Genomic DNA, 25,204 nt, shown 5'->3' with positions numbered 1-25,204 from the left:
AGTGCCTTTTCTGAGAATATGTTTTTGCTCACCCCATCATCATGTTTTTTTTTTTTTTTTTTTTTTTTTCAATCACTCTGGCTGAGGGTTCTTTTCACTTAAAGAAGCATTTTTTTTTTCGGCCAGGCACGGCGGCTCATGTCAGTAATCCCAGCACTTTGGGAGGGCGAGGCTGGCGGGTCATCTGAGGTCAGGAGTTCAAGATCAGCCTGGCCAACATGGAGAAACCCGGTCTCTACTAAAAACACAAAAATTAGCCATGTGTGGTGGCGGGCACCTGTAATCCCAGCTACTCGGGAGGGTGAGGCAGGAGAATCACTTGAATTCAAAAGGCAGAGGTTGCAGTGAGACAAGATCATACCACTGCACTCCAGCCTGGGTGACAGAGTGAGAGTCTGTCTCAAAAAAAAAAAAAAAAAAAAAGGCGTTTTTTCATCCATAGTCTGTGAGACCCTAAATAAGAGGATGTATCAGACAGAACAGGTGAAGAGACTGGTAACCCATCAGTGCTAGACAAATAATCTAAATCATTAAAATGAGGAAGGTTTATACATTCAAAGGACTCAATGGTGATGGTTCTTCGGCTGTAAGCCCCAAGTAACTGATTGAAAACTAGACTTAAATTTAATCTCTGCATTAACCGCTGACCAATATATTTTCATTGTGTAGTTTATATATATTAAGGAGACTGGTCCTCCATTCAGTAATGTTTATAAATTCTCTGCATTTTAATTTTCTTGTTTCTATAAAAACACCACTCTTTGGTTGGGTGCAGTGGCTCATGCCTGTCATCCCAGCACTTTGGGAGGCTGAGGTGGGCGGATCACCTGAGGTCAGCAGTTCGAGACCAGCCTGACTAACATGGTGAAACCCTGTCTCTACTGAAAATACAGAAATTAGCTGGGTGTGGTAGCAGGCGCCTGTAATCCCAGCTACTCAGGAGGCTGAGACTGGAGAATCGCTTGAACCCAGGAGGCAGAGGTTGCAGTGAGCTGAGATCATGCCATTGCACTCCAGCCTGGGTGGCGAGCGAAACTCCGTCTCAAAAAACAAACAAACAAAAACCCCCACTCTTCTTAAACCTAACTTGTTTATTAACAGGTTTTACTTCAGAATTAATCTCAGGATTTTCTAAGTCTTCGTATTTTAGACTAGAAAAGAAAAACAGTGAATTGCTTTCAAGCTGTGATTGGTTGCCAGTGCTTTACAAATAGTCCAGGTGGTTGCAACACCAATGATTAAGAAAAAGGGTAAACATTAAAGCCATTAAAGGTGATAAAATTGAGTATTGGTGTGCAGCAGTCTCCACGCTGCAATAAATTCACATGTAATTTTAAGTCCTAGTACTTTAGAGGTATTTGGAAATACTGATTTTTTTTTTTTTAAATAAGAAAGCAGAGTTAAGGTCGCAGTTGCATAAGGAAGATTCTTCATGACTTTTATGGTCACTTCTCTGTGGGTGTGCACACACATGCCCACACACAAATGCATACTTCTGTTGGACTGGTGCTTCTAAGACTAGCAGCATATAGCAATTTACCATGTGTATCATGTAAGGAAATTTACTTGGGAGAGTTATAAATCCATTGACCAGAATGGGGCCTTATGAAAGTTGAGAGCAATTAGAAGGAAAAGAGTATTTCTGTGACAACCAGGGCTAATTAGAAGGATTAGTCAATCTACCTTTGCTTCCAAGCAGGGAATGTCTAATCAAAGAGAAAGATTTTTGGAAAAACAGGAAATAGAAAACTAATTTGAGCCTTCTCTCCCCACATCTTTTTAGATGCCTCAGGAGGGGCTGTTTTTTTTTTTTTTTTTTTTTTTCTTTTCCTTGAAGTCAGTTTTACCAAGAAATTTCCTGAAATAAAGACGATGAGTGATTCCTTCATTTTGGGATGACTGCCCCTAGTGTATAGCATGATGCAGAGTGATGGAATTATTAGTGAGGAGTCCTAAACCTGGGATTAGGAGCCACTGAGGTAGAAAAACCAGGCTGGCTCATTTCAAATCTCTTTTGAATTTGGAAAGCTATAGCCACCTGATATTCAGCTATAATTTTTTTAAGGATAGAAATGTTTTCTCCTAGTTATTTCATCGGGTGATTGCACACCAGGATCCCAGGATTCCAGCATCCTTATCCTGGGCCGGGCCAGTGTCTCCATCACTTGATTGATGTGTGATGGGTATATTGACCAGACTGGGGAAGAGGATTTTGGTTTTTTCCTCCATGTCCCCTACAGGCAGCTTCCCAGAGTTACATGCTCACTTATTAATTTGTCAGTGAAACTATTTAAACAGGCAGCTGTTTGTTATACTTTATCAATACAAGGCTTTGTGAACAAGAAAAATGAGTGCGATCTAACTTGAAAATGCCCTGTAGGGAATAATCCTGTTTTGTCAGACAGAGCATGGGCTGACCCTTTGGGCTTTTTCATATTTAATTCCGACTATTTATTCCATAAGGTACTAAGAGGGTCTGTGGGGGTCCTTGATACTTACCTGGGCTTAGTTTAGCTCTGAAAAAGTAGAGCAGGAACAGGAGACTTGATGAGAACTTAAAATGAAGTGTCTGGCTAAGACCAGGATAGTCAAGTTGCTCATGAAACGTCTGGATTCACCGCTGGGTAAATCTGGTATCATGATTGTTTTGATCACCATTTAAAAATGTCTTTTCTGCAGTTACAAATAAGATGTTTCATCCAAGAATGTGCACTAGCATAAAAGGACTTTATTTTGCACATCTTTTCTTTGATAGGACACAATTTTCTCAGGCCTGAGTTACGTGATGGGGGTGGTGGCTTTGAGGAACGTGGAGGGTCTTTTTGTGGCACCTAAGTCAGGGAGTTTCAGGATTAGGATGCTGGGACATATTTCTGCTAAGCAGGGGATTCTGGTGGAAATATCAGGACTTTCTTTTACTCCTTAAATAAACACTCTGGATCCTCTGTGCCCACTCAGAAAGTTTAGGGAGAAAAGCTGAAAAGGCCTTGAATTAATGAAGGACAGTGCCACTCATAGTCTATTAAAATACACATTAAAAATATGTAATTTTAAATCCCTTTGGTTTGGTTTAAAAAAAAAAAAAGTTTTATAATGATGCCTTTATTATTTTATTTAAGGTATTTTAAAAAATGTATATATTATGGCCAGATGCAGCGGCTCATGTCTGTAATCCCAGCACTTTGGAAGGCCGAGGCGGGTGGATTACTTGAGTTCAGGAGTTTGAGAGCAGTCTGGGCAACATGGCGAAACCTCATCTCCACAGAAAAACACAAAACTGAACTGGGCATGATGTTGTGTGCCTGTAATACCAGCTGCTCATCAGGCTGAGGTAAGAGGATCGCTTGAGCCCAGGAGATGGAGGTTGAACCCAGGAGGTGGAGGTTGCAGTGAGCTGAGATTGGGCCACTATAGTCCAGCCTGAGTCACAGAGCAAGACCCTGTCTCAAAAAAAAAAAAAAAAAAAAAATATATATATATATACACACACACACACAATATATACACACACACATAAACATATATATATATACATTCATGTATATACATATGTTATATATATATATAATTGATTTTTTTTTTTTTGAGACAGGGCTCACTGCAACCTCGACCTCCTGAGCTTAGGCAATCCTCCTGCCTCAGCCTCCTGAATAGCTGGGACCACAGTCATGTGCCACCATGCCTGGCTAATTTTTTAAATTTTTTGTAGACATTGGATTTCTCTTTGTTGCCCACGCTGATCTTGAACTCCTGGGCTCAAGTGATCCTCCCGCCTTGGCCTCCCAAAGTGCTGGATTACAAGCATGAGCCACCACACTCAGCCTTATTATTTATTTTTAATACCAGATGATCTCTATTTAAAAACAGAAGTGAGTGATATGATGTGTATAACAGTGCACATACTGTATCTTTACTGAGAGAACAGTGGAGAAATACCCTTGTTTGAGCCATTTCCTGAACAGTAGGATGGGCTGGTTTGTAAACCAAAATTTGGTCTCTGCTTTGGTGAAGCTGAGAATGCAGTTTTGATCTTAATGTGGTAGTAGCCAACACAAATGAAGGTGATGCAGCATTTTTACCTCATTAGCAATGCCTTAGGCTTAGCTGGTCAGGCCTCACCAGCTTGCAGTCCCCAGGAAGCTGACGTAATAAGCGGCAGGTCATGGGCAACACGGATGTCATCTTGGTCCAAGATATATCCTTCCTGCTGTGTCTCATATTTGTTGTAGAATGATTCACATAGAAAAACCCATTTTGATTTTTCCTGTCTTTCAAAAACAATACTTGTTTGTCTTAGTGCTTTCTATAAAGTTGTATCTCCAATATGCCAGTTTAATTTTGTATGAAACTGGAATTTTAGATGAAAGGCTTTCTAATGCACAAAAGAACCTCAGTCCTCTCTCAGAAGCACAACAAACACACACATAAACAACAACAATAAAAGAGTTCCAATTAGGATTTTCAGAACACAAATACCCATTTAAATGTACCTAACATTTCTCTGCTAGAAGCCACTTTAAATTATTGTTCTTTTTAAGAGGAAAATCCAATATAGTTGAAAGCTTGTGCTTTATAAATATGAGATGCTTCCCTGCATTATCTGAAAGAGGGAGAAAAACCATGTCTTGCTTTTTGGGATCTAACCTGTTTTAGCTGATCACAAAATCTTTATTAATTGCATTTATTAGCTATATAGCACTCCAAGGCCTTTGAAACTTTTTGGTTGCAAAAATATGATGAAAAAATTAAATTGTATATTATCTTGTAATTTTGCAAAAAGCATGTGATTGAGTTGTGCCCTGCCAATGACTTCTAATAGGAGAGCAAGCAGTGGTCCTTCCTCACCATTGAGAGTGGAGTCGGGGAGTTTCCTGCAGTTACAACAAAGCCCGCATCATGGGGATGGCGAGAGGAGTCTTGGCCATAGAATAGGTTTGGGTGTGAGCTGCACTTTTTGCCTCACTAAGCGTCAGTTTTTCTGGATTTTACATTTGTCTTCCTATAGCTTCAGCTTCCCTTCTTTCTTTTACTTCCTACTGTGGCCTTCATTCTCTTCACTTGGTGGTGATGAGTAATGATGACCACACAAGGCCATTTTCTAAGGACATAGACTGAGGCAGTGATGGGATGGTGAAGCACCACGTATAGTAATCAGGGGGACCACAGGCAATGGCAGGGAGCCAGGGTGTGTACCCCGGCTCCGACTGACTGGCTTGGTGATTTGGAGAGCTCTTAGGGACTGACTCATGTGCCTGCAAAATTCGTAGGTTGAAACCCTAATCCTCAATGTGACTGTATTTGGAGGGCGCAGGCCTTGAAGGAGATAATTAAGGTTAAATGAGGTCATAAGAGTGGGGCCCTAATCCAGTATAACTGGTGTCATTTTAAGAGGAAGAGACATCGGGCATAAGCATGCACAGAGAAAAGGCCACGTGTGAGGACACAGATAAGAGGTGGCCATCTGCAAGCCAAGGATAGAGGCCTCAGGAGAAACCAGCCTTGCTAGCACCTTGATGTTGGACTTCCAGCCTCCAGAACTGTGAGAAAATAAATTTCTGTTGTTCAAGCCACCCTGTGTTATTTTCTTATGTCAGCAATAGCAATTGCTAAATGCAAATACAGGAGAATAATGAAGTCTCTCTAGGCTTCCCTTTCCCATCTTGAAGATGGGGCTAGAAAATGTTTCTACAATAGAGAGTTGTATGAGAATAAACGACATAATGTCATCAATATAGTGCCTCAATTCATGCCTTCTCATAGATGGAGAATTTATGCCCACAAGCACAGGCTAGTGTCCATTTTCTAATAACTCAGCTTCTTGCTGAGTACTTAGCATTAAAACAAAACAACACAAATCATTTATACATGTTAAGTTTCAAGTTTCCCACTTCATTTTATCTGGCTGATGGCTCATAGAAGACACAAACTTATGGCCCAGATGACTTCTTCTGGTTCCAACTTGTGTTATTTCTTTTTCAAAAGTTAGTTAGACTCTCCATATATTTTAGTGTTGTTCTATTGACTAGAAACACAAAACAAGGGGAATCTGGCAAATGTAAAAAAAAAAAAAAAAAAAAAGCTCAGCTGACCCAGCACATGGAATTGCATTTACTAATTAGGCTATTTTATATAGTAGAACAACATATTTGCAAAATAATGATGGTAACTTGAGTTTAGCTAGCATTTTTTTGGCCAAGGTATCACATATGCTTCTCTTCATGTGATAGCTAGGCAAATGAAGACACAAACATTTCTTTCTCATATACACAAGAGATGTGGATGGTAAAAGACTGGAATGGAGGGTCTCCTGGCTTCCTAAGTAGTATTCTACCAAATTGTTTCTGAAGTTATTAACCATATTTGCCCCAATATCTGTTGACAGATAGAACAGCTGTGGGTAAACTGAACATATATTAAAGAAATGTGTATTACGCATTACACATGTGCATTACAACTGCAACTGTCCAAGAGCCTGGTAGGTTTCTCATCCCCTCAACTTGGGAGCTCTATTCTACACAAGGCCACTCTCCTCCCTTTGGAGGAAACGTATTGTATTAGGTAAGGTGGGACACTGAGCCAAAAGGGATTAAGATTGTGTTCCAGTTACCTACTGCTAACTAGCAAACCACACCAAAACTTGATGGCTTAAAACAACCATTATTTGATTATATCTGTGATTTTGTTTGAGCAGGGCTAGCTGGGTGATTCTTCTATTCCATGTAGCATCCCTACATGTAGGTCCCTCGCTGTTAGTCAGTCAGTGGCTGCTCTGGTCTGTAGGATCCAATATGGCTTCACTCGCCTTCCTGGCACCTTGGCAAGGATGTCTGGAAGACTGAGCTCCCCGCTAGGCCCGTCTGCCTCTCCATGGAGCCTTGGAGCCACTCCATGTCATTTCTCTATTAGGGTAATCATATTTCTTATAAGGAAGCCCAGGGTTCCAAGAGGCCAAGGCCAAAGCTGTTAATCATATTAAGCACTAGGTTTGGAAATGGCATAATATCACTCCCATATTCAAACTCACTCCCATACTTGATTGGTCCAAGCAGTTACGGGCAACTCACCTTTAAAAGTGGGAAAGGAGGGGGCGTGGAATAGACACATCTGTCCATGGAAGAAGGATCAAATAATTTGTGGTCATTTTTAATCTACCACATATGGTGTATACCTCTGTGGTTTGCTGAGGTGTTTGAAAAAAAATTTTTTTAATACACCTAAGACTTCAGTTTAAGTGCATCTTAGTTTTGCCAGAATTTGAAGTACTTTGGGAATGGCTTGCTCCATTTTTATATTATGCAAACATACACACACATATATATGTTTTTCCACTAAGAAATGCCTCTATTCACAGGGGCATTGTTTAGTTTCTTCTATCCTCATTCTGTCCTTTCAGTTCAATAAATTATCTATTTGGTTTTATTTTCTTCTTGCAAGGAATGATAAAACTTGAGGACTGTTTGTAAAAATGAATATAATTTGGTCTCTGTCATGGAGGAACTAAGTCTAGGGGGGTGGACCCTCGTAGATATGGATAACTGGAAAACAAAAATAATAAACTTGAGAAAGGCATAGACACATGAGCAGAGGCTTGAGTCAGCAGAGGAAATCCGGAAACATTGCAGAGAGGAAGTGGCACTGTGGCTGAGCCTTGAAGGAGACAGCGATCTCCACAGATGGGAGCTGGTGGAGTGGGGCTGGCATCCTGGAGGAGGGGCAGTGAGAGTCCACGCACCAGAGCAGATGGCCTGCTCCACTCCCAAATGACTGGGTGCCTGGAACGTGGGGGCCGCGGTCGCTCAAGGGGCAGGGGTGGGGTGGTCGTGAGGGAGGTGAGGCTGAACAGATGGGTTGGGGACACACGGACTTCGCTCTGAATGCAGATTTGTTCTGAATGTTATCGCCATAGGATGATTTGTGGCAGGGAGTGCCGTGATCAAATTTCTGATTTTTGAATGCTGTTTCTAATAGCAGGTTTGGGATGGTTTGAAGGAGTAGTAGACAAAAGGCTGAAAAACCTGTTGGAGGGCAGTAGTTCAGGAAAGCTGAAACTGAATGCTAGAATGGAAAAGAAAGGTTTTGAGAGGTGTGTTGGGGAAGGGAGGTTGGAGAAATAACTTTCTGGTTGTCAAATGTGTTCAGATATTCTGCTTATCCTTTATCTAATTTTTGCCAAAATCCATTTTTCATATGCAGTAACTGAGGCTTTGAGATGTTTAAAAACCTCCTAGCCTGAATAGGATTGAGATTCAGAGCCAAGCATGTTAGGCTACAAACTGTCTATGATTTCCGATGAAACCTTGCCTTACCCATTGAAAATAACTCCAGGTGGGAGGATTGCTGGAACCCAGGAGTTCGAGACTACAGTGAGCTATGATGGTGCCACTGTATTCCAGCCTGGGTGGCAGAGTGAGTCCCTGTCTCTAAAAACAAAGACAGAAAGAGAGGAAAAAAAGAAAATAGCTACAGATTTCTTACTTGTGAGACTGGGTGAATGCTTGTGCCAGTAACAAAATTAAGAACTCAGTATTTTGCTTGAGGCTTTTGAAAATGTTTTGCTTCTGAGTTGTTTGCGTGTGTGTGTGTGTGTTGTGTGTGTGTGTGTGTCTGTGTCTGTGTGTGTGTGATATACTTCCAATGTGAGTAGTTTTATGAACACTTGAGGTTTTTAGCTAGTGTCTATCATTTCTATCAACAGGAATGTAACAGATCAAAAAGTACTGTAAAACATACAATTCATGTCAATTTTACTGTCCTTATTTTTTTGTGCATAAATTATTCTTGGCCTCATAACTGATTTTATTGCACATTATAATCTTGTAAACAAAGAGCCTATTGTACCACATATGGAACGGACCAAGACATCAAGGGAGGGCTGGGAAGGAATGGGGAGGAAAAGTAAAAATGAGTCAGAGAAACAATGTAGCAGTTCATGTGGGAACTTCCTCTGAATAGAGCTGCATCCCTCCCCCACCTCTAAATAAGTCACCTTTCTCATTTTAAGAGCAAAAAGGCAAGAGAGACAGCAATCTATGTCTCTTAAATTCTATTTCTGTCTAAACCCTGGAGGCCAGAGTGTGGGTGGCTCCAAGGCTCTGCTTTTGGGTCCCCAGGTGAATAGCCTGATGCAGACCAGTAGCCACATGGCCTTTGTGCCCAGGACTCATGGGCAGCATGAATCTCACTTGAAAATTCAATCCTTGATGCAGATCGCCATGAGATATTGAAATTAATGGTGTTTGGCATTGGTACGGCGTCCACTTGGTTTCATTTTCACAGGTTTTCAGAGCCCTTGAGAAGTCCTGGTGATGATATGGGAAGGATAAGAAAGGGGGAATCTGGCTTCTCCTTTTCGTTGCTGAGGCTCTGTGTTTACAACAGAGCCTGGCATATATGAGGTGCTCAGTAAATATTTACTAAATGCATGATTGCTTGAATGCCATGTGCCAGCTTCTGTTAAGTGCTTGCCAGCTGATATTTCACTTAATCTTCATAAAAAATGATGAAACCTAGTTCCCCATTACACAGATGAAGAAAACAAGGTCTAGAGAAATAATTTGCCCAAGGACGTGCAGTTTGTATGTAATAGAGCTGGGATTCAAAAAACCTTTGCCCTTTTGAGCGTACTGCAGATATTTTGGGTGAACTACAAATGTTCAGTATCACAATATTGTTTGGGTATAAATAAACACACTTCACACATGCAAAATAGAAGTTCTCCCAGTTTTTGATAATGTGAGAACTCTTAAGAACTCCCTGGACTGAGCACATAATTAATAGGTGTTCAGTAAATATTGAATAAATGAATGATAGCTTATTCTCTCTATTCTAATACTTCATAGTGGAGAAAAACATGTGGAGGACTTGAAGACTTTTAGCTTTAAATAAAAATGCTATTTTCAAGACAAGTTTCTTAATACAGGCAGGTTGACAAAAATGTCAAGCCAGTCAGTGATAGCTGGTTCATGGCCTCCGTCCTATGCCAGTTTGGAAATATTTGGTGGAAACGTAGTATTGGAAATATTGTGGTAACTTTTCCCATCTGGTTAAAAGTCTTCACTTCCCTCTTGTCACCAGGAAGGAACGTAAGCTTGAAGACGAGGTTGTGAAATTTCCAGTTTTGCAGGTATGGTCAGATTAAGTGGCCAAACTTTAGCTTCTTTCCCATTATTCTCTCCACTTAACTCTTTGGTATTATTTATAGAATTAACCTTTTTTTTTTTTTTTTCTGGCCACTCTTCACCCTCTGTCTTCCTTCAGTACATTCCTTCTTCAATATCCGGTTTTGGGAAGATTTTCCCTTTAGTACTTCCCAACTTTTTAAAATCCCATTTCCAAGTCCCATCTTTTGTGAAAAATAACCAAGTATCTTTCATCCTTCCCTTCTTTGGATTTACTTAGGTTGTACTTGCTGACCCACTAAGGAAATGACCATGGGACTGTAACAAAGCGAACAAAACCTCGGCTTCATCTTCTCCTTCGTTTAAGCAGCTCCTGTACATTGAAGGAGCTGAGATGAGGCAGCGAAAGATGGAGGGAGAGAGGAAAGGAGAGAGAAACTGAGGAGAGTGGGTTATCAAGACCAAAAGAAGATGATCGTTTCCCAAGTGGAACCTGCCTTGCAATAGATTCATCTCTTGTGCTCCTGCCCTAAATTGAAATCTTCGTCCATTTGTGTTTTGCATGGATGGGGAGGTGTGGGACATGCTATATTTGGTAGTTTTCTGGCAGATACAATTTCCTGTTTCACTGTGTTTTAAAATAAAACTAAATATACAAATGTTTTCTCCAGGGTATTGGGCTGTTTTAGGCTGTGCACTCTTGGTGGGCAAGGCCTGTGCCGTGGTTAGCTAATAGTTCCCTGCTGGATGAAGTTAAGCAATGGCTCATTTGTCAGGTGTCTCAGCAGTAAAATTTCCAGATAAACGCAATCTACTCCAGTAAATGCTAAAACTCCTTAAAAAAAAAGTCACCTTGATAGAAATCATCTTAAAATATTCTCTCAACTTCCTTTTCTCTGCAGGTAGAAAATATTGCACAGAATGTAACTCTCTCTTGCTATCTCACTCATCATCATGAGGGTAAATATTGTACCTTTATTGTGTGATGGTGTCATTAGAGTTTGTTAATATGTGTGGAACTTGTCCCTAAACATGAGCCGTCCCAACACTGCTGTGTACTCTGTGTTCTTTTAAAGTTTGTCAGGGTTCTCTTTTGCACTGCTCCCACTGCATCAGTCCCCAGGACCCTCTTGCCGCCTCGCCTCTTCTCCTATTTTACGTCAAATAACTTGCTGTGACTGAGGAATGAGATCACACAGATTATCATGGTGAACGTTAAGCAAGAACAAATAGGCCCTGAATGCAGACCAGGTGACCCCTTCCACAAGTTACCTCTTTAACTTGTGTGTGGACGAGCGTGTGGACTTTCTGATATGTATTTTGGCTTCTCAGAAGTGTGTCTGACTGAGGGTCCATGCTGTATTCTGGTTAGTTAAGGTTTCAAGATAAATGAGCTGTCATTCTGTGACTCATCGAGAACTGTTTTAAGCAGCTACACAGCCCTGGAGAATAAGAGATGTCTAATCATCTCCAGTTTCCTGTCCTGGTTGACGTCATTGTCGCCGTCATCATCTTAAACTCCACTGCGTTATTAAGTACCCCAAAGTGCGTAAGTTGTAGACAAAATATGTTCCGTAGACACAACCCTTGGTATCTAGGAGTCTGCCTTTAAATAGGTAGCACCAGAATGGGTCTAAGGCAGACTAAGGTATTGATTGCTCTGTGGTAGGTAATAGAGAGCATCAGCTAGTAATTTGAAAGTACAAATGCAATATCCCAATTGCTGAGAGCCTGCTGTGTGTAACAGGAGCCCACGGTGTGTAACTGGGCGCTGAGACTACACAGGGAAATATTACCCAGTCCCTGCCCTTCAGGAGCTTGATCCAATGACAGAAATGTGTATGAAGCACTTAGCCCAGTCTGGAGGTGGGGAGTCCCTGCACAAAGTCAGAGTTATTAGCTGGGTGAAGGGGAGGAGGGGCCTTTCTGTGGAGAGGGTGGAGCCTGAGCAGAAAGCAGGAAGCTTCCTGCAGGGGTAGGCACAGTGCAGGTTCCTGCCTCATGGAGTGCATGGGTGACAGTGGAGAGGAACATGGGTTCTCAGATGTTACTGGGGCGCTTGGAGGGTAGGGCAGAGGGACACAGGGCAATGGAGTTAGACTTCTGTGTTAGGTGCGCCCTGGAAAGAAGAGGGGGCAAGAAGGGCAGTGAGGAGGATGGATTTGGGCTTGAACTAGGGCTGTGGTCTTATCTCTAGATTCTGGGGGCTGGATTTGAGAAATGTGTGTGAAATAAAATTTAGAAAGCTTGCAGAGGATGTAGGAGATGAGAAGAGGGAACAGTTAAACCTGACCCTCAGCCTGGAGCGCAGGGTGGTGTTGCCAATTGGGGGTCCAGTGGGAGAGGTAGATGAAAGATTCAGGTTTGGATATGCAGATTTAACCTGTCTGTGGAGATGCTCCAGAAGCAGTAGGGGGTCCAGACGAGGCTCAGTGTGATCTCCAACATGGGCAGTGGTGGGCCTACCGATTTGCTCCGTGAAAGTTGGGGAGAGCATCTGGGATTTCTGGGAATAGATTAGGCAGGAAGAAGGAGAGGTTCTTCCTATTCAGGCAAATTGAATCTGAAAAAAGAGAGCAAAGAAAGATGTATGGCACCCCAAGGGCAGGTACTTTGTGACGTCCTTTGAGAAGGAGGCGGGGCTCCTGCCTGAGGCAGGGTCAGGGCAGCCCCGAGGCTGTGGGTGGCTGCAGCCTGGCTGCGGAGAGGCACCTCTGCTGCAGTCAGGGGCTTGGATCCGCCCTGCTGATTGGCCTGGGTTTTGCTCTTGGCACTCAGTGGCAAGCGTCCGGACCTCCACTGGGCTGCCAAGCACAGCGAGAAGGGCGGGAGAAGAGGAACTGGTCTTTCCATACAGTGTCTTCTGGCTTTGAGACAAAAGAAAAAGAACAGCTTATTGCACACTTCATGACACAGAGAGGCAGCGATTGATCAGCTGAGAAACGATACAGACAGACAGAGGAAAGGAGGAAGGAAGCGGGAAGATGATCAAATAGTTTGTTCAGCTTGAAGCCGCATTTTTACAAACACAAAGAGCCCAGAAGAAGAGAAAGTTACTTTTGTGTGGGTCCTTAATTAGGAAGTTCACGCTGGCCACGGGCTATCTTAGGAACTACTCTCCGTCGTTTGAAGTGCTCTCTCTTCATCAGAGATGGGTCAGGGTGATGACTTAAAAAGAGCGAGAAAGGAGTAAATTGGTTCCAAGTTTAAGGTTTTCTTAATTAGAAGGCTTGAGAGAAGATGAGTGAGGACAAATCTGAGTTTCCCTGCGTGTGGCTGGCCATGGTTGGCGGTTGCAGCATCACAGCATTGGCCGGCTGCTGCTTAGCTTTATTTTACTTGTGATTTTTCTTTGTTATGCACCGAACAGATTCCCCTCTCTGGTATTCAGTGGGGAGCATATAGCCGGAGGATAGCAATTAGCTATAGCTAGGCCAGCTCCTCTTTGCACAGCTCAAGATGACGTGTACAATTACTTTGGCACCTCACCAGCTCTTTCAGACCTTTTCCATGCACGATAGGAAGACAGGTCCATTCTCTGAGAGTCCCTCACTCCCTCCCCCTCCCAAATTCCCCCTTACCTGGATGAAATCCTGATGTAAATGGACCTTGCCTGCAAATAGAACTGAAGCGACCTGTTACGTCATCAGGCCTGGCAGAGCTCATTGGCAGAGAAGAGTTTTATTTTAGACCCAGAGACTGGGCTGTGCAGATCCGGCTAGAACAGGTCTCTTCTGGCTCAGCCTCAGCTGCTGGCCCTCCTCCTGTGGTTACTGGGGCTCCAGAGGATGGAATGTCAGGGGGATCATGCTGCTTACTGTACAGTGAGCAGGACAACCTGATGGCTAGACCAAATGCACTCCAAAGGAAGTCTCAGGCTAGGGTAATACAGCCAAGGTGCTGCCTTGACAATCAGGGGAGGTTTCAGCCTTCTGAGAGAAAAGCCCTGATGCAGTGCATGATGGTATAGATTTGATCCAGGAAGGAAGAGTAAACAAACTATTTAAAAACGTGAGTCTTGGCTGGGCGCGGTGGCTCATGCCTGTAATCCCAGCACTTTGGGAGGCCGAGACGGGTGGATCACAAGGTCAGGAGATTGAGACTATCCTGGCTAACACGGTGAAACCTTGTCTCTACTAAAAATACAAAAAAAAAAAAAAAAAAGCCAGACATGGTGGCGGGCGCCTGTAGTCCCAGCTACTCGGGAGGCTGAGGCAGGAGAATGGTGTGAACCTGGGAGGCGGAGCTTGCAGTGAGCCGAGATCGTGCCACTGCACTCCAGCCTGGGCGACAGAGCCAGACTCCGTCTCAAAAAACAACCAACCAACCAAAAAAACCAAAACATGAGTCTTAGCTTTTGTGGTTAGGATCCACTGAGCAACCAGAAAGGGTATCTTTGCAGAACTGAAAAATCTGGACACATGGTCTGGCAAGCTTTTTTCTGATTTAGTTATAAAAAGTCACACCTGGTTGTGCCTTTAAGGAATTTTTTTAAAAACAAAATTTTGTTACCAAGTATAGAATATATCACTAGTCTATAATATGACAATAGAATGCAAATATAATTTTTAGGTATTTCAACTCAGGACCGCCTAAGAAAATGCATATGTTCCTCACACTTTGGGGCCAAGTTATAGATGGGGGAACAACATCGTGCCTGGAAATCTGCTGGCATAAAAGAGCAGTGAGACCTCTAAGATTTTCCTGTCTTCACATTTGTAGACTAGCCCTGGGTGGATTTCACAAAAATAAGGTGGAGGAATCCTTGCCACTTCCTCTACTTGTCTCTTGTCTGTTGTCATGCTAAGCAGCTAAAATTTGTGTAGCTTTAATATCACCATCATTATTATTGACTTGGTACTTAGGGCTCAAATTTTCTTCTTTTTGGTTGCCTCGGTGTACAGCCAGGCACAGCACAAAACTGGAGTGTGGGCAGGTCGTTTTGGGTCCCTTGTGGAGCTGTTTTGGGAGCCTCTGCGATAGGAGAATACCTTGGAAGCTTCCACAGAGCAGCAGGGAATGAGGTGTGGGCTCCACCCGCCTCTGGAAGCCAGTCGGCTCTCTTCCCGGTGTTTTCTGTTCTGCTGTCGACTGGGCCTGGCCCCTGATGGCACACATTGAAACGCAAATGACAGCAGTAATTGGCTGAGAGATAAACCACGATGAGTGAGTGAGCAGTGCGGCAGGGAGTTAAGTGGCTAAGTGACAATTACTGCTCTGCAGCCTCCGGGATCAGGAGTGCCGTTTGTTCTCGGTTTTAAAGGAGCAATAGCACATTAATTGGAGGAGGGCTTCTCGGTTAACATGCCTCACCCGGCTTCTCATCTGATGCTGCTTTGAGGAGGAGGAGTAGGTGGCCTGGAGAAGGATTGCCTTGTTGATTATCTTCCCCCAACCCCACTCCCCCTTTTGGATTAGAATTTTGGAAATCCGTGTCCTTGATTCTGGTAGAATGATAGTTGGCTTACCTTGAAGATTTTCTGAAAGTTTCCTTGCATGAGGAAGGCACCTGTTGATGCTCAGTCACAAGGTTTTGGTGTCTGCATCGGGGAAAAGCTAGGACTGAAATTAAGTCTGAGTTCCCATCTTTCCCTCCAGACAGTTCGTTAACCCTCTGAGATATATATATCTTTATAAATATATAAAGTTTTTATTTCAAAAATGATCTATAAGCTAGATAGAGCAACGGACAACAGAGATGATACCCCACTGCTTTTTGGAGCGTATAGTCTGGTTTGAAGATGATAGGAAATAAATAGAACTATGGCCGACTGTTTTACCTGCTCAGAGTGGGGATCTTCAGTAAGGAGAATCCTGGGATCCTTGGAGAGAGGAAGGTTGCAGTCCTTGGAGAGAGGAAAGTTGCCAGCCTGCGTCTGCCCTGCTTTCTTTGAAAGGCCATTTGAACCCTGTTCTGGGCATAAACAGCCATTAAGATGATTAGTTTGGGCTTGATAAGTAGACTAAACAAACCCTTGAACTAGTTAGGAGCCCTTTCTCTCCTGTAATCTGCCTTTCTACTGCATTCAAACTAATTTCTCAGGGTCTGAATACCTTACAAGTACTGTCTAATGGGTGCATTGTTTTTGTTTGTGTGGTTTCCTTCAGCCTCAGCAGCTTGGTCCTTGGTCCTGTTTTTTTGCTTTGTTTTGTCTCTAGTTGAAAGGGTTCGAACAACCCTCTTGCCTTGTGCAAGGAGTTAGTCATTTCAGGAACAGGAACTTGCCTGCCTTGGGACAGATTTCTACCCAAAGGCTTAAACCATAAAATAGTGAAAATGACTGAAAGAAAAGGTAGACCCTAACTGGTGGCTGGTAGGAGAAGCTCAACCCCTCTCTTGCCTTATTTTGGAAGGCCTTAGGAAAAAAATCTTACCTGTCAGCTAAAGCTAGCTTTGCTGTGAGCAAGGAGAAAGGAATAGGAAAAAGCAGTACCTGATTGTGTAAAATAGTGTATGTAGGGCTTTTTCCTATGCAGACTTCCTGAAATGACCAGGCAGAGAGGGCAGGCATATGCTGGCTTGTCCTAATTAGAAAAAGCTCTCTGTCCAATTTCTTTCTCTCTCTCTTTTTTTTGTTATTATTGTTGGTTTTGGTTTTGAGACAGAATCTCTCTCTGTTGCCCAGACTGGAGTGCAGTGGCGCAACCTTGGCTCACTGCAACCTCCACCTCCTGGATTCAAGCGATTCTCCTGCCTCAGCCTTCCAAGCAGCTGGAATTACAGATGCTTGCCACCATGCCCGACTAATTTTTGTATTTCAGTAGAGATGAGGTTTCACCATGTTTGCCAGACTGGTCTCGAACTCGCAACCTTAAGTTATCTGCCAGCGTCAGCCTCCCAAAGTGCTGGGATTATATATAGGCGTGAGCCACTGCGCCTGGCCTGTCCAATTTCTGAAGAAAGCCTAGATAAGAATTTGTGGAAGCATGTAGTAGTAGCCACGGACTCTCCAAGAAGATGAATAAATTGTTCTTTAAATGAAGCTTTTCTAGGCAGCTTTAGCTTTGTGGTAAGAGTTAGACTGTCTAGGTTTGCATTCTGACTCTGCCCCCCACTGGCCAGTTGACCTTGAGAACATTGTTTGATCTTCTCAACTGTCAAATGAGATGACAGTATAACCCAGTACAGGATTGTTCTGAGAACTAAATGAGCTACTGTAGCACTTCAGCTGTAGGTAAGCATTTAGAACAGTGCCTGGAACTTACTAAGTGCTGATTAAATGTTAACTGTTGCTATTATTGCTGTGTTGTTATTGTCATTCGTGTTGTGTGCCTCATATCTTTAGTATGAATCACAAAGATAACAACAACATTCTAACATTCCATGAAGGCCACACAGGTCCTGGGCAGCACCAGAATCATTCCCGCTAGAGTTCATTTCGCTGTTTCATTGTTAGATATACCACACTGGAAAACAGAGCTACACAGAAGCATTCTGTAGAATGTCCATTGAAAGATTAACAACACCAGTACCGTAAGAACACACCGCAAATTATTTGGGTGCAAACCTGGTTTGTCAGCCTTAAGACGGTGACAGTAAGTCCAGAAGGTTGGTGTTAATTTCTTCGGGGATGTTGTCCAGCTATTATGTCATCAAAGATGCATTGGATTTGGAGAAATACATTTCCTAATACCTTAAATCATTTTAATTCACATACAGTAAAATGTACTCTTTTTGGTGTACCTTTCTGTGAAATTTGGTAAATGCCTGGATGAACCACTGCCGCATAGGATAGGGTGTGGTGGCTCATGTCTGGAATCCCAGCGCTTTGGGAGGCCAAGGCAGGAGGATGACTTGAGGCCAGGAGTTCAAGACCACTGCCACAATCAAGATGTGGAACAGTTCTCTTACCCCACCCTCAAAGAACATTTCCTCATGCTACCCGTTTGTAGTCAGTCCCCTGTACCTCCAATCCCCAGCAACCATTCATCTGCTCTCCATCCCTATGGTTCTGTTTTTTTCTGGAATGTCATGTGAATATCATCATAGAATAGGTAGCCTTTCGAATCTGGCATTGTGCATTTGAGATTCATTCATGCTGTTACATATATCAGTAAAAAGCTTATTTTAAATACTCATAAATCATTGAATTCTGGAGCTAGATGAAATCTGAAAGATCAGAGCCAAACATTCTCATTTCCCAGGTGAAGAAACAGAGACATCCTAGGGTGAAGTGACTTGCCCAAGGTCATGAGACTAATGAAAGAAAGAACATGAACTTGGAATTCCAACTATGAGTTGAGAGAGTGTCTGTTACATCATGCTGGGATTAAGGAGAATGTGTAAATGATTGTCAAGGGGGGTTTCCATTCTTTTTCTTACTATTATTGGTCAAAATCTGATCAAGCAAACTAAGCCTTGCCTTACTTATAATAACAATTTTGGAAGGATTAGATTTTTAGGATGTGCAGTTTCTTTAGAAAGTATATGGATTAGTGTCTTGGTAACACATATCTTCCTGAGGCACATCCATATCTTTGCTGTTGTCAGTCATAGGTATGATATAACAGAGCTTCACCTGAAGGCCTGTCATTTATTTTGTTTACAATAATTTCTTTCCAAAAACAAATTCATGAGAGTATTTTGAGTATTACTATCTTCCTTGTCATTGATGTTTTAAATACCAATATGTTTCTAGGTGGCTTATTCTAGAGCACTCAACCAGTGGATTCAATAAAGAGCAATTGGTTCCATAGTTCATTTGTTCAATGATGATTTGTAGAAATTCCACACCGAAAGCACTGAACTGTGGGAGATACAATTAAGACACTGATTTTACTCAGCTTACATCTGATGACTGGGTATTATGAAATAGTACTCAGAAAATGCTAAATTCGTTCTTTTGAGTACTCTTAGAGTTTTGCTAAGCACTATGATAAGGCACACTCACGTTCCTCAAGAAGCTTTTAAATACCAAAGGAGGTACCAGTGAAGAGCTCCTGGCAATGCGTTTTCTTGGTGAGAGCCAGTTGGGATATGGTTTGTTGGTGCATAAAGCACCTCAGAATTTTGTACACTGCAGAGACAAGGTCAGAGCTGTACTATAGGAAGTTCCTCTGATAGTACCACGTAGAATAGGACAAAGACTAGAAGCTGGAACGCGAGTTTGCTAGTCTGGGCAGAAGTGAGGAAGGCCCAAACCATGGAGCAGTGGGAATGGAAAGGAAGAGGTGTTTTGGACATAGAGATAAATGTTGAGATAAGAAAGAGAACCATTCAAAGGATAAGACTACACCTTGATGACTTTTTGGACAGCGCTGTCATGTTGGAGAAATTGGGGTTTGTCTGAAAGAAGTGGATAGGGAGGGGAGAAGGGAAAGGGCTCTCCCTCTTAGACCAGGTCAATTTTCCTTACTCCCTTCCTTTCTTCCTTATTTTTCTTTCTTTCCCTCCCTCCCATCCTCCCTCTCTTCCTTCCTCCCATCACACTTTTTTGCCCAGGCTGGAGTGCAGTGGTGAGATCGTAGCTCTCTGTAACCTGAAACTCCTGGGTTCAAACAATCCTCCCTGTGTAGCTGGGACTACAGGTGTGTACCGCCATGCCCGGCTAATTTTTAAAGTTTTTTTTGGAGTCGAGGTCTCGCTATGTCGCCCAAAGCTGGTCTCGAGCTCCTGGTCTCAAATGATCCTCCTGCCTCAGCTTGGCCAATTTTGTTTTCATGTGCTTATGTGTGAACCTGTTAACAAGTATTTACGCTTGATTGTTACTCATTTTCAGAAGGCTAAACATAATCTCATTTTCCTGAAGTAGAGAATTCTGTGTTTCATTGTAAAGAGTTGGTTGTATAGTTATGATTAAACAATTATTTTTGGCCCCTTCCTCCACCTATGGCATGATTCAGTGCTTAAAAAGAGGCAGTGTGAGTGGTGAAGGACACAGTTTGCCCAGGATGAAATACAGACGATAAGTTATCACCCTGAAAAGTACACACCATCATTAGGAGCTGAAAGAACATATATTAAGACAACTTTAAAGTGAAGTTATGTGCCTAAGACACTTTAAAAAAATAAATACGAGTTTTAAACCCAGTGTTGATCAACATGTGGAAAAACATTTTCACTTACACTTTGGTGATGTTTCTGTAAATAGGTAAAATATATCCAGGGAAGAATCTCACAATAATTAAAAAGAGGTAAAACTTTATTGTTTGTAGCCTAGAAACCACAGGAAATTCCAAATCATTGTGAAGAATAAAATTTCTCATGGTAGCGTTATTTCCAGTGAAATCAACACAGTACAAATTCCCAAATAACAGAATGTCAAGGCAAATATTGCTTAATAATACATTTATTTGTCTTTAGAATGGGATGCTATGACACGGATGAGTATATGAAGTCATATTCACTGAGGGGATATATAAGATAGCATGGACCCTCTGATTACAACTAGAGAACATCACTAGTAAAAGAGTCATACAAAAAGTAGAAAATTTCAATACTGAGCAAGGATTGGTAGGAGGGTATTTTGTATTTTCTTTTTTGAGACGGAGTCTCACGCTGTTGCCCAGGCTGGAGTGCAGTGGTACGATCTCAGCTCACTGCAACCTCCACCTCCCAGGTTCAAGCAATCCTTCTGCCTCAGACCCCCGTAGTAGCTGGGGTTACAGGCACGCACCACTATGCCCGGCTAATTTTTGTAATTTTAGTAGAGACGGGGTTTCGCCATGTTGGCCAGGCTGGTCTCGAACTCCTGATCTCAGGTGATCCACCGGCCTTGCCTTCCCAAAGTGCTGGGATTACAGGTGTGAGCCACCGTGCCTGGCCTATTTTCATTCTTTTTTCTAAGTGAGCAATAGGGACATAGCTTAAAAGGAAGACAATTTCTTTTTAAAATCTCTCTTTTTTTCTCTACTCCTATGACAGATTAGAAAGAAAGAAAATTTCTAGTGAAATGGTTTAATGTCCATGGTCTCCTTCCCCTCCCTCTTCTCTCTCCTTCTCCCCACCCCACCTTTAAGTGGTTCAGGTTACATTTACGTTTACTCTATATTATGAGAGAGAGTAGGAGGATGAATTCACCATATTTGTGAGGGTCTGAACACTGGTACTTTAGTTCTGATTCTGCCATACCTATAAGATCTTGAGCCAATCGCAAAATAATTGATATTTTAAATGCCTTTTTCCCCCCTGAAAGAATGATTGAAATTTCTTCATCCTCTCTGTTCTCACATTGATACTGAGAAGATCGTTGGAATAAAGGATGTAAAACCACTTGAAGCATTTGAACGACCAGGCAGTGTCTTGTTTAACTCTATTGTGGGACAAAAGAAAATGAAAGAAATGGATACTGGAGATGACCTGTTTGAGTCCAAGTGTGTGTGCTTCTCAAAGTGGGATTCAAGGAAGAGAAGTTGCAGGGGACGCCCATGGGGCTGGGTCTTACTCAGACACATTTGTGAGGTAGCGCCCTTGTGCGGATGGCGGAGAGTCGGATTAGCTATTCCCGCCTTAGAGCAACTTTGGACACATCACTGAAGCTTTTAATGTTTTATGTATATGAACAGAGAGATGCTCTTAAATTGGAAAACAAACATTCGAGGAGGGCCTGTAAGAGCCGTTTCTTAGATTAGAAAAGACTTGTGCTGAATCCAAGAAAAGAAAACATCACGGTGAAATGGAAAGTTTACATGAGTTTTAGTTAGAGCCAAAATTTTCTTCACTAAAATAAATTTAGACCAGTAGTAGCTAAAGGGGAAAGCATAAATTTTCCACTGGCAAAAATGGTAAGAGGCCAAGAAGAAGTCTGTAGGACAAATGGCCATAGATATAAAATAATTAAAACTGATGGTTTTCAGTGCAACTGGAGCTACAGTCTCTGAGAAAATGTGACTAACGAAGGCAGCAGCTACACCAAATAGGTAGGATTTTGGGTGTCTTATTCTTTATTTTGAAAACTGTATTTATTATATATGAACACTGAAAGGTACCCGTGGGTTAAGCATGCTCTTGTGTGAGAGACAAGAAAAGCAATCGGAAGTATTTTCAGAATTCTTTTCATGCCTTGTGTTTGCCCGTTTTGGCCAAGCGGCTCTGGAAACAGCTGCTCTGACCCTTCTGAGTGGTTTGCGTAAGGGCGCAGAGAGTGGAGTTCGTAGCGAGTGGGAGGAACCAGTGCAGTTATCTATCATTTGTTTTCCTTTTCCTGAGTCAAATGGGGCAAAGTAGAGAACCTTTTCGCTTCTGTACATGTGCACAGTGTGATTCAGGTAACCAGGGGCAGGGAATGGGGTAATTCCCTCCTCGGGTTTTACGAGGATGCCCTGGGGCCTGGGCTCTGTCCCCTGGGAAACAGATCCAAACTAGGGTGTCCTTTGAAGTGGCTGCTCCACTTGGACCAGCTCTATGACTGCAAAGCAAGATGAGTAACTGGTCCCAAATGTTTAACTACCCATTACCTGTTTGTTAAGAGCTTGGGAAGAAACATGCAAGGAAAACACAAAAACAGGTTAGACAACAGCCATTTAGACCTTTTTTATTTCTTTGTGCTGTGGCTGGTATGTAAACAAGCCCTTGATTTTGTGAACTCTGTTCACTTCCTGCTAACAGCTTCCCTGTGGTCTGGGGGCAGATAACTGCGATGCCAGAAGCATCAGAGGGGACATTCAGGGGACCATTTCCAAATTATCACCAAATGATAGCAACAGCAGGCACAACAAGGACTGTAACCCACTGTAAACCGCATAGCTCTCCTTCCCCGCCGCCCCCCCACGTTTTTAAGGTAACATTGGACTAGGGTGATGCATTGTAGGGGGACAAAAGTTAGTATTTTAAATATTAGACCTTTGTATTTTTCCCATCGTTTGATAAAACCTTGAGCAAAATGTGTTCAAGTCATTTGTTCGTCCTCAAGGTAGGTTAAAGGATTCTCTTTCTTTGGAAAAGTAAGTTTTGTTTCTGGGGCCCAAAAATAGTTGCTAAATTTTTTTCCATTTTGTTTGTTTTGTTTATGAGTCTTTTCATTTTGGAGGTCAGGAAATAAATGCTGGCGTTAGGTCATGCTTCATAGTAATGAGGTGAAAAGTGGAATATTAGGAATAAAGTGTTGGGAAAGGAGGTAATGGGGGAAATCTGAAACATAAATACTCAGATACAGGAAGCTGAAGAATTTAGGAATAAATAAACCTTCAAAGGGCTGATCTAGTAGTGAAAATGTATTAAGAAATACACAGCATTACTATTGTCTTTGGGGAGTCTGCCTGATATTTAGGGTGGCAGTGTGCCAGGTCACATACTTTCATTCCCTGTGTATATATATGCACATTAGATTGTGCACGTGGCAACAAATCATCAAAAATAGTTGAGAAGAGTTTTGTAAACAAATAAAACATTTAAGTGATTGTAACAAGACAAGTAGGCCTGGCTGTAAAGTTGTGTTTGCCACTAAAGTGTAAATCCCTGAGTAATCATCGGCCCTTTGCTTGTCTAGTAATTTAGATTTTCAGTAAGCATTTGATAAAGTCTCTCTCAAGTGCATATTATCAGAAAATAGTAATCATTCATTCATGCATTCATCCAATAAATACTTACTGAGTGTTGAGTGATGGTGACATATTATAGATTTCAAATTTCTAGAAATAACCAGAACTGGGAGATGGGTTTGGCCATTCTCTGCTGGCAGGAGGGTGAGTCTCATTATCAGTAGGTTTCTCTGTGTGTGTGTGTGTGTGTGTGTGTGTGTGTGTGGGGTGTGTGTGTGTGTCTTTCAATCTAGGGTGTTTCTTTTGTCGTTGGGCTTTTCTGTGGCCTACAGGAGTCAGTGTGTTGGGGTGAACTTAAGGCCTGGAGTAGGAGTGGAGTGGGCCAAATGCTTGTAAATCGCCTGGGAGAGAGGTAGAGAATGGCAAGTGGATTTAAAACAAAATAAAAAACCCAGACCCTGCCGTTGGCAAAACATCAATTGGCCTAGTTAAAACAGGGGAAACTTAGGGGAACCTTCTGGTTAAACTGAGAGATAAAACTAAAGAATAACTGGAGTTGCCAGAAAAGTAGATGGTAGCGTGGTGGCATAACTTTCACAGGCAGACCTGCGTGTCAGGAAAAGCACAGTTCAGGAAAGGCTCAAGCGTCAGGTCTGAGAAGCCCAAATGGCATTTATGTGCAAACAAGGAACATACCCGTCTGTATTCCTTCCTGTTTTTCTGACTACTTAAGATTCCATATTAGATGCTCCTGACCTCCCTAAATCTGGCCCAGGGCAAGAAGGGTGACCGTGCATTGGAATGGCATGCATGGGAGTGCTCATTTATTCAGAAATCATTTGCAGAGCAGCAACCATGCATTAGTTATATGTGTAAAAGCAGTGGGCATTTTCTTCCGGCACCTAAGAGGAGTAGGCACTATGGGGAAAGATAGGGGAAATGTTTTACAGATGCCACAGAGATGAAGCTTTTTTTGGAAGGTGAGCTGTGATATAGTGGAAAGAGACAGACAAGACCTGAGCTTTATTTGCAGTTCTTTACTTACCAGCTAGGTTCTGAGCCTTAGATTCTTTTCCATAAAATGGAGATAATAATTTCTGTACTTTTCCCTCCTACATTTGTTGTGAACATGAAACTATTCATAGAAAGAATACAGAGTAAACTGTTAAGCACTATATACATATTTGCATAATCAGATGATTGTTTTCAAAAGTAATAATAGCATACCTTAAGCGGTTAGAGTTGCTGATTAACTTTGCCTGTTTTCAGGGATTACCTCCTTGGTGGAGCCTCATGAGTCTAGTTCACTTGTAAATAGAACCTTTCCTGGTTCTTTTTGACTTTAGGGCTATTGGTACGAGCTCAGCCTTGGTGAGACCCAGGAGTTTCACACTGGTCTCCAACTTCAGGATTTTTGACAAGTTCCTAATGCAGTTTCTTAAAGGAAAAAAAAAAAAAAATCCCAGAGTGGTTGAGTTGCCTTCTGGGAAAAGCCTGGTGGGGGTGCGTTGCTGCCTTGGGATGAGCAGGACTTTGTGCCAGCCCCATCTGAACTTTTACTTCCTGACAGCAATAGAGATGGACTTGCCTGTGAGGTTGGGAGCTGTATGCTGGGGACTGCAAAGGCCATGCCTCGGTACGGGCTCGTGGCCATAGTAATGCTCTGG

The 25,204-nt window shown here is 42.4% G+C and overlaps 1 protein-coding gene and 1 long non-coding RNA gene across 2 annotated transcripts in view; both read left to right on the top strand.

The window, feature by feature from the left end:
• MAML3 (mastermind like transcriptional coactivator 3) overlaps window positions 1-25,204 on the top strand; it is a 440,066-nt gene that overhangs the window by 46,852 nt on the left and 368,010 nt on the right.
• Window positions 6,202-10,965, top strand: LOC117085936. Its single transcript, XR_004438137.1, has 3 exons — window positions 6,202-7,768; window positions 10,075-10,123; window positions 10,399-10,965. It is a non-coding gene; the product is annotated as an uncharacterized LOC117085936 (long non-coding RNA).

Source organism: Trachypithecus francoisi, unplaced genomic scaffold (genome assembly GCF_009764315.1).
Source record: "Trachypithecus francoisi isolate TF-2019V2 unplaced genomic scaffold, Tfra_2.0 Lachesis_group1, whole genome shotgun sequence".
NCBI classification, from domain to species: Eukaryota; Metazoa; Chordata; class Mammalia; order Primates; family Cercopithecidae; genus Trachypithecus; species Trachypithecus francoisi.
Note: the sequence above shows the minus strand (reverse complement) of the source record. Positions and strands in the feature narration are given on the sequence as shown.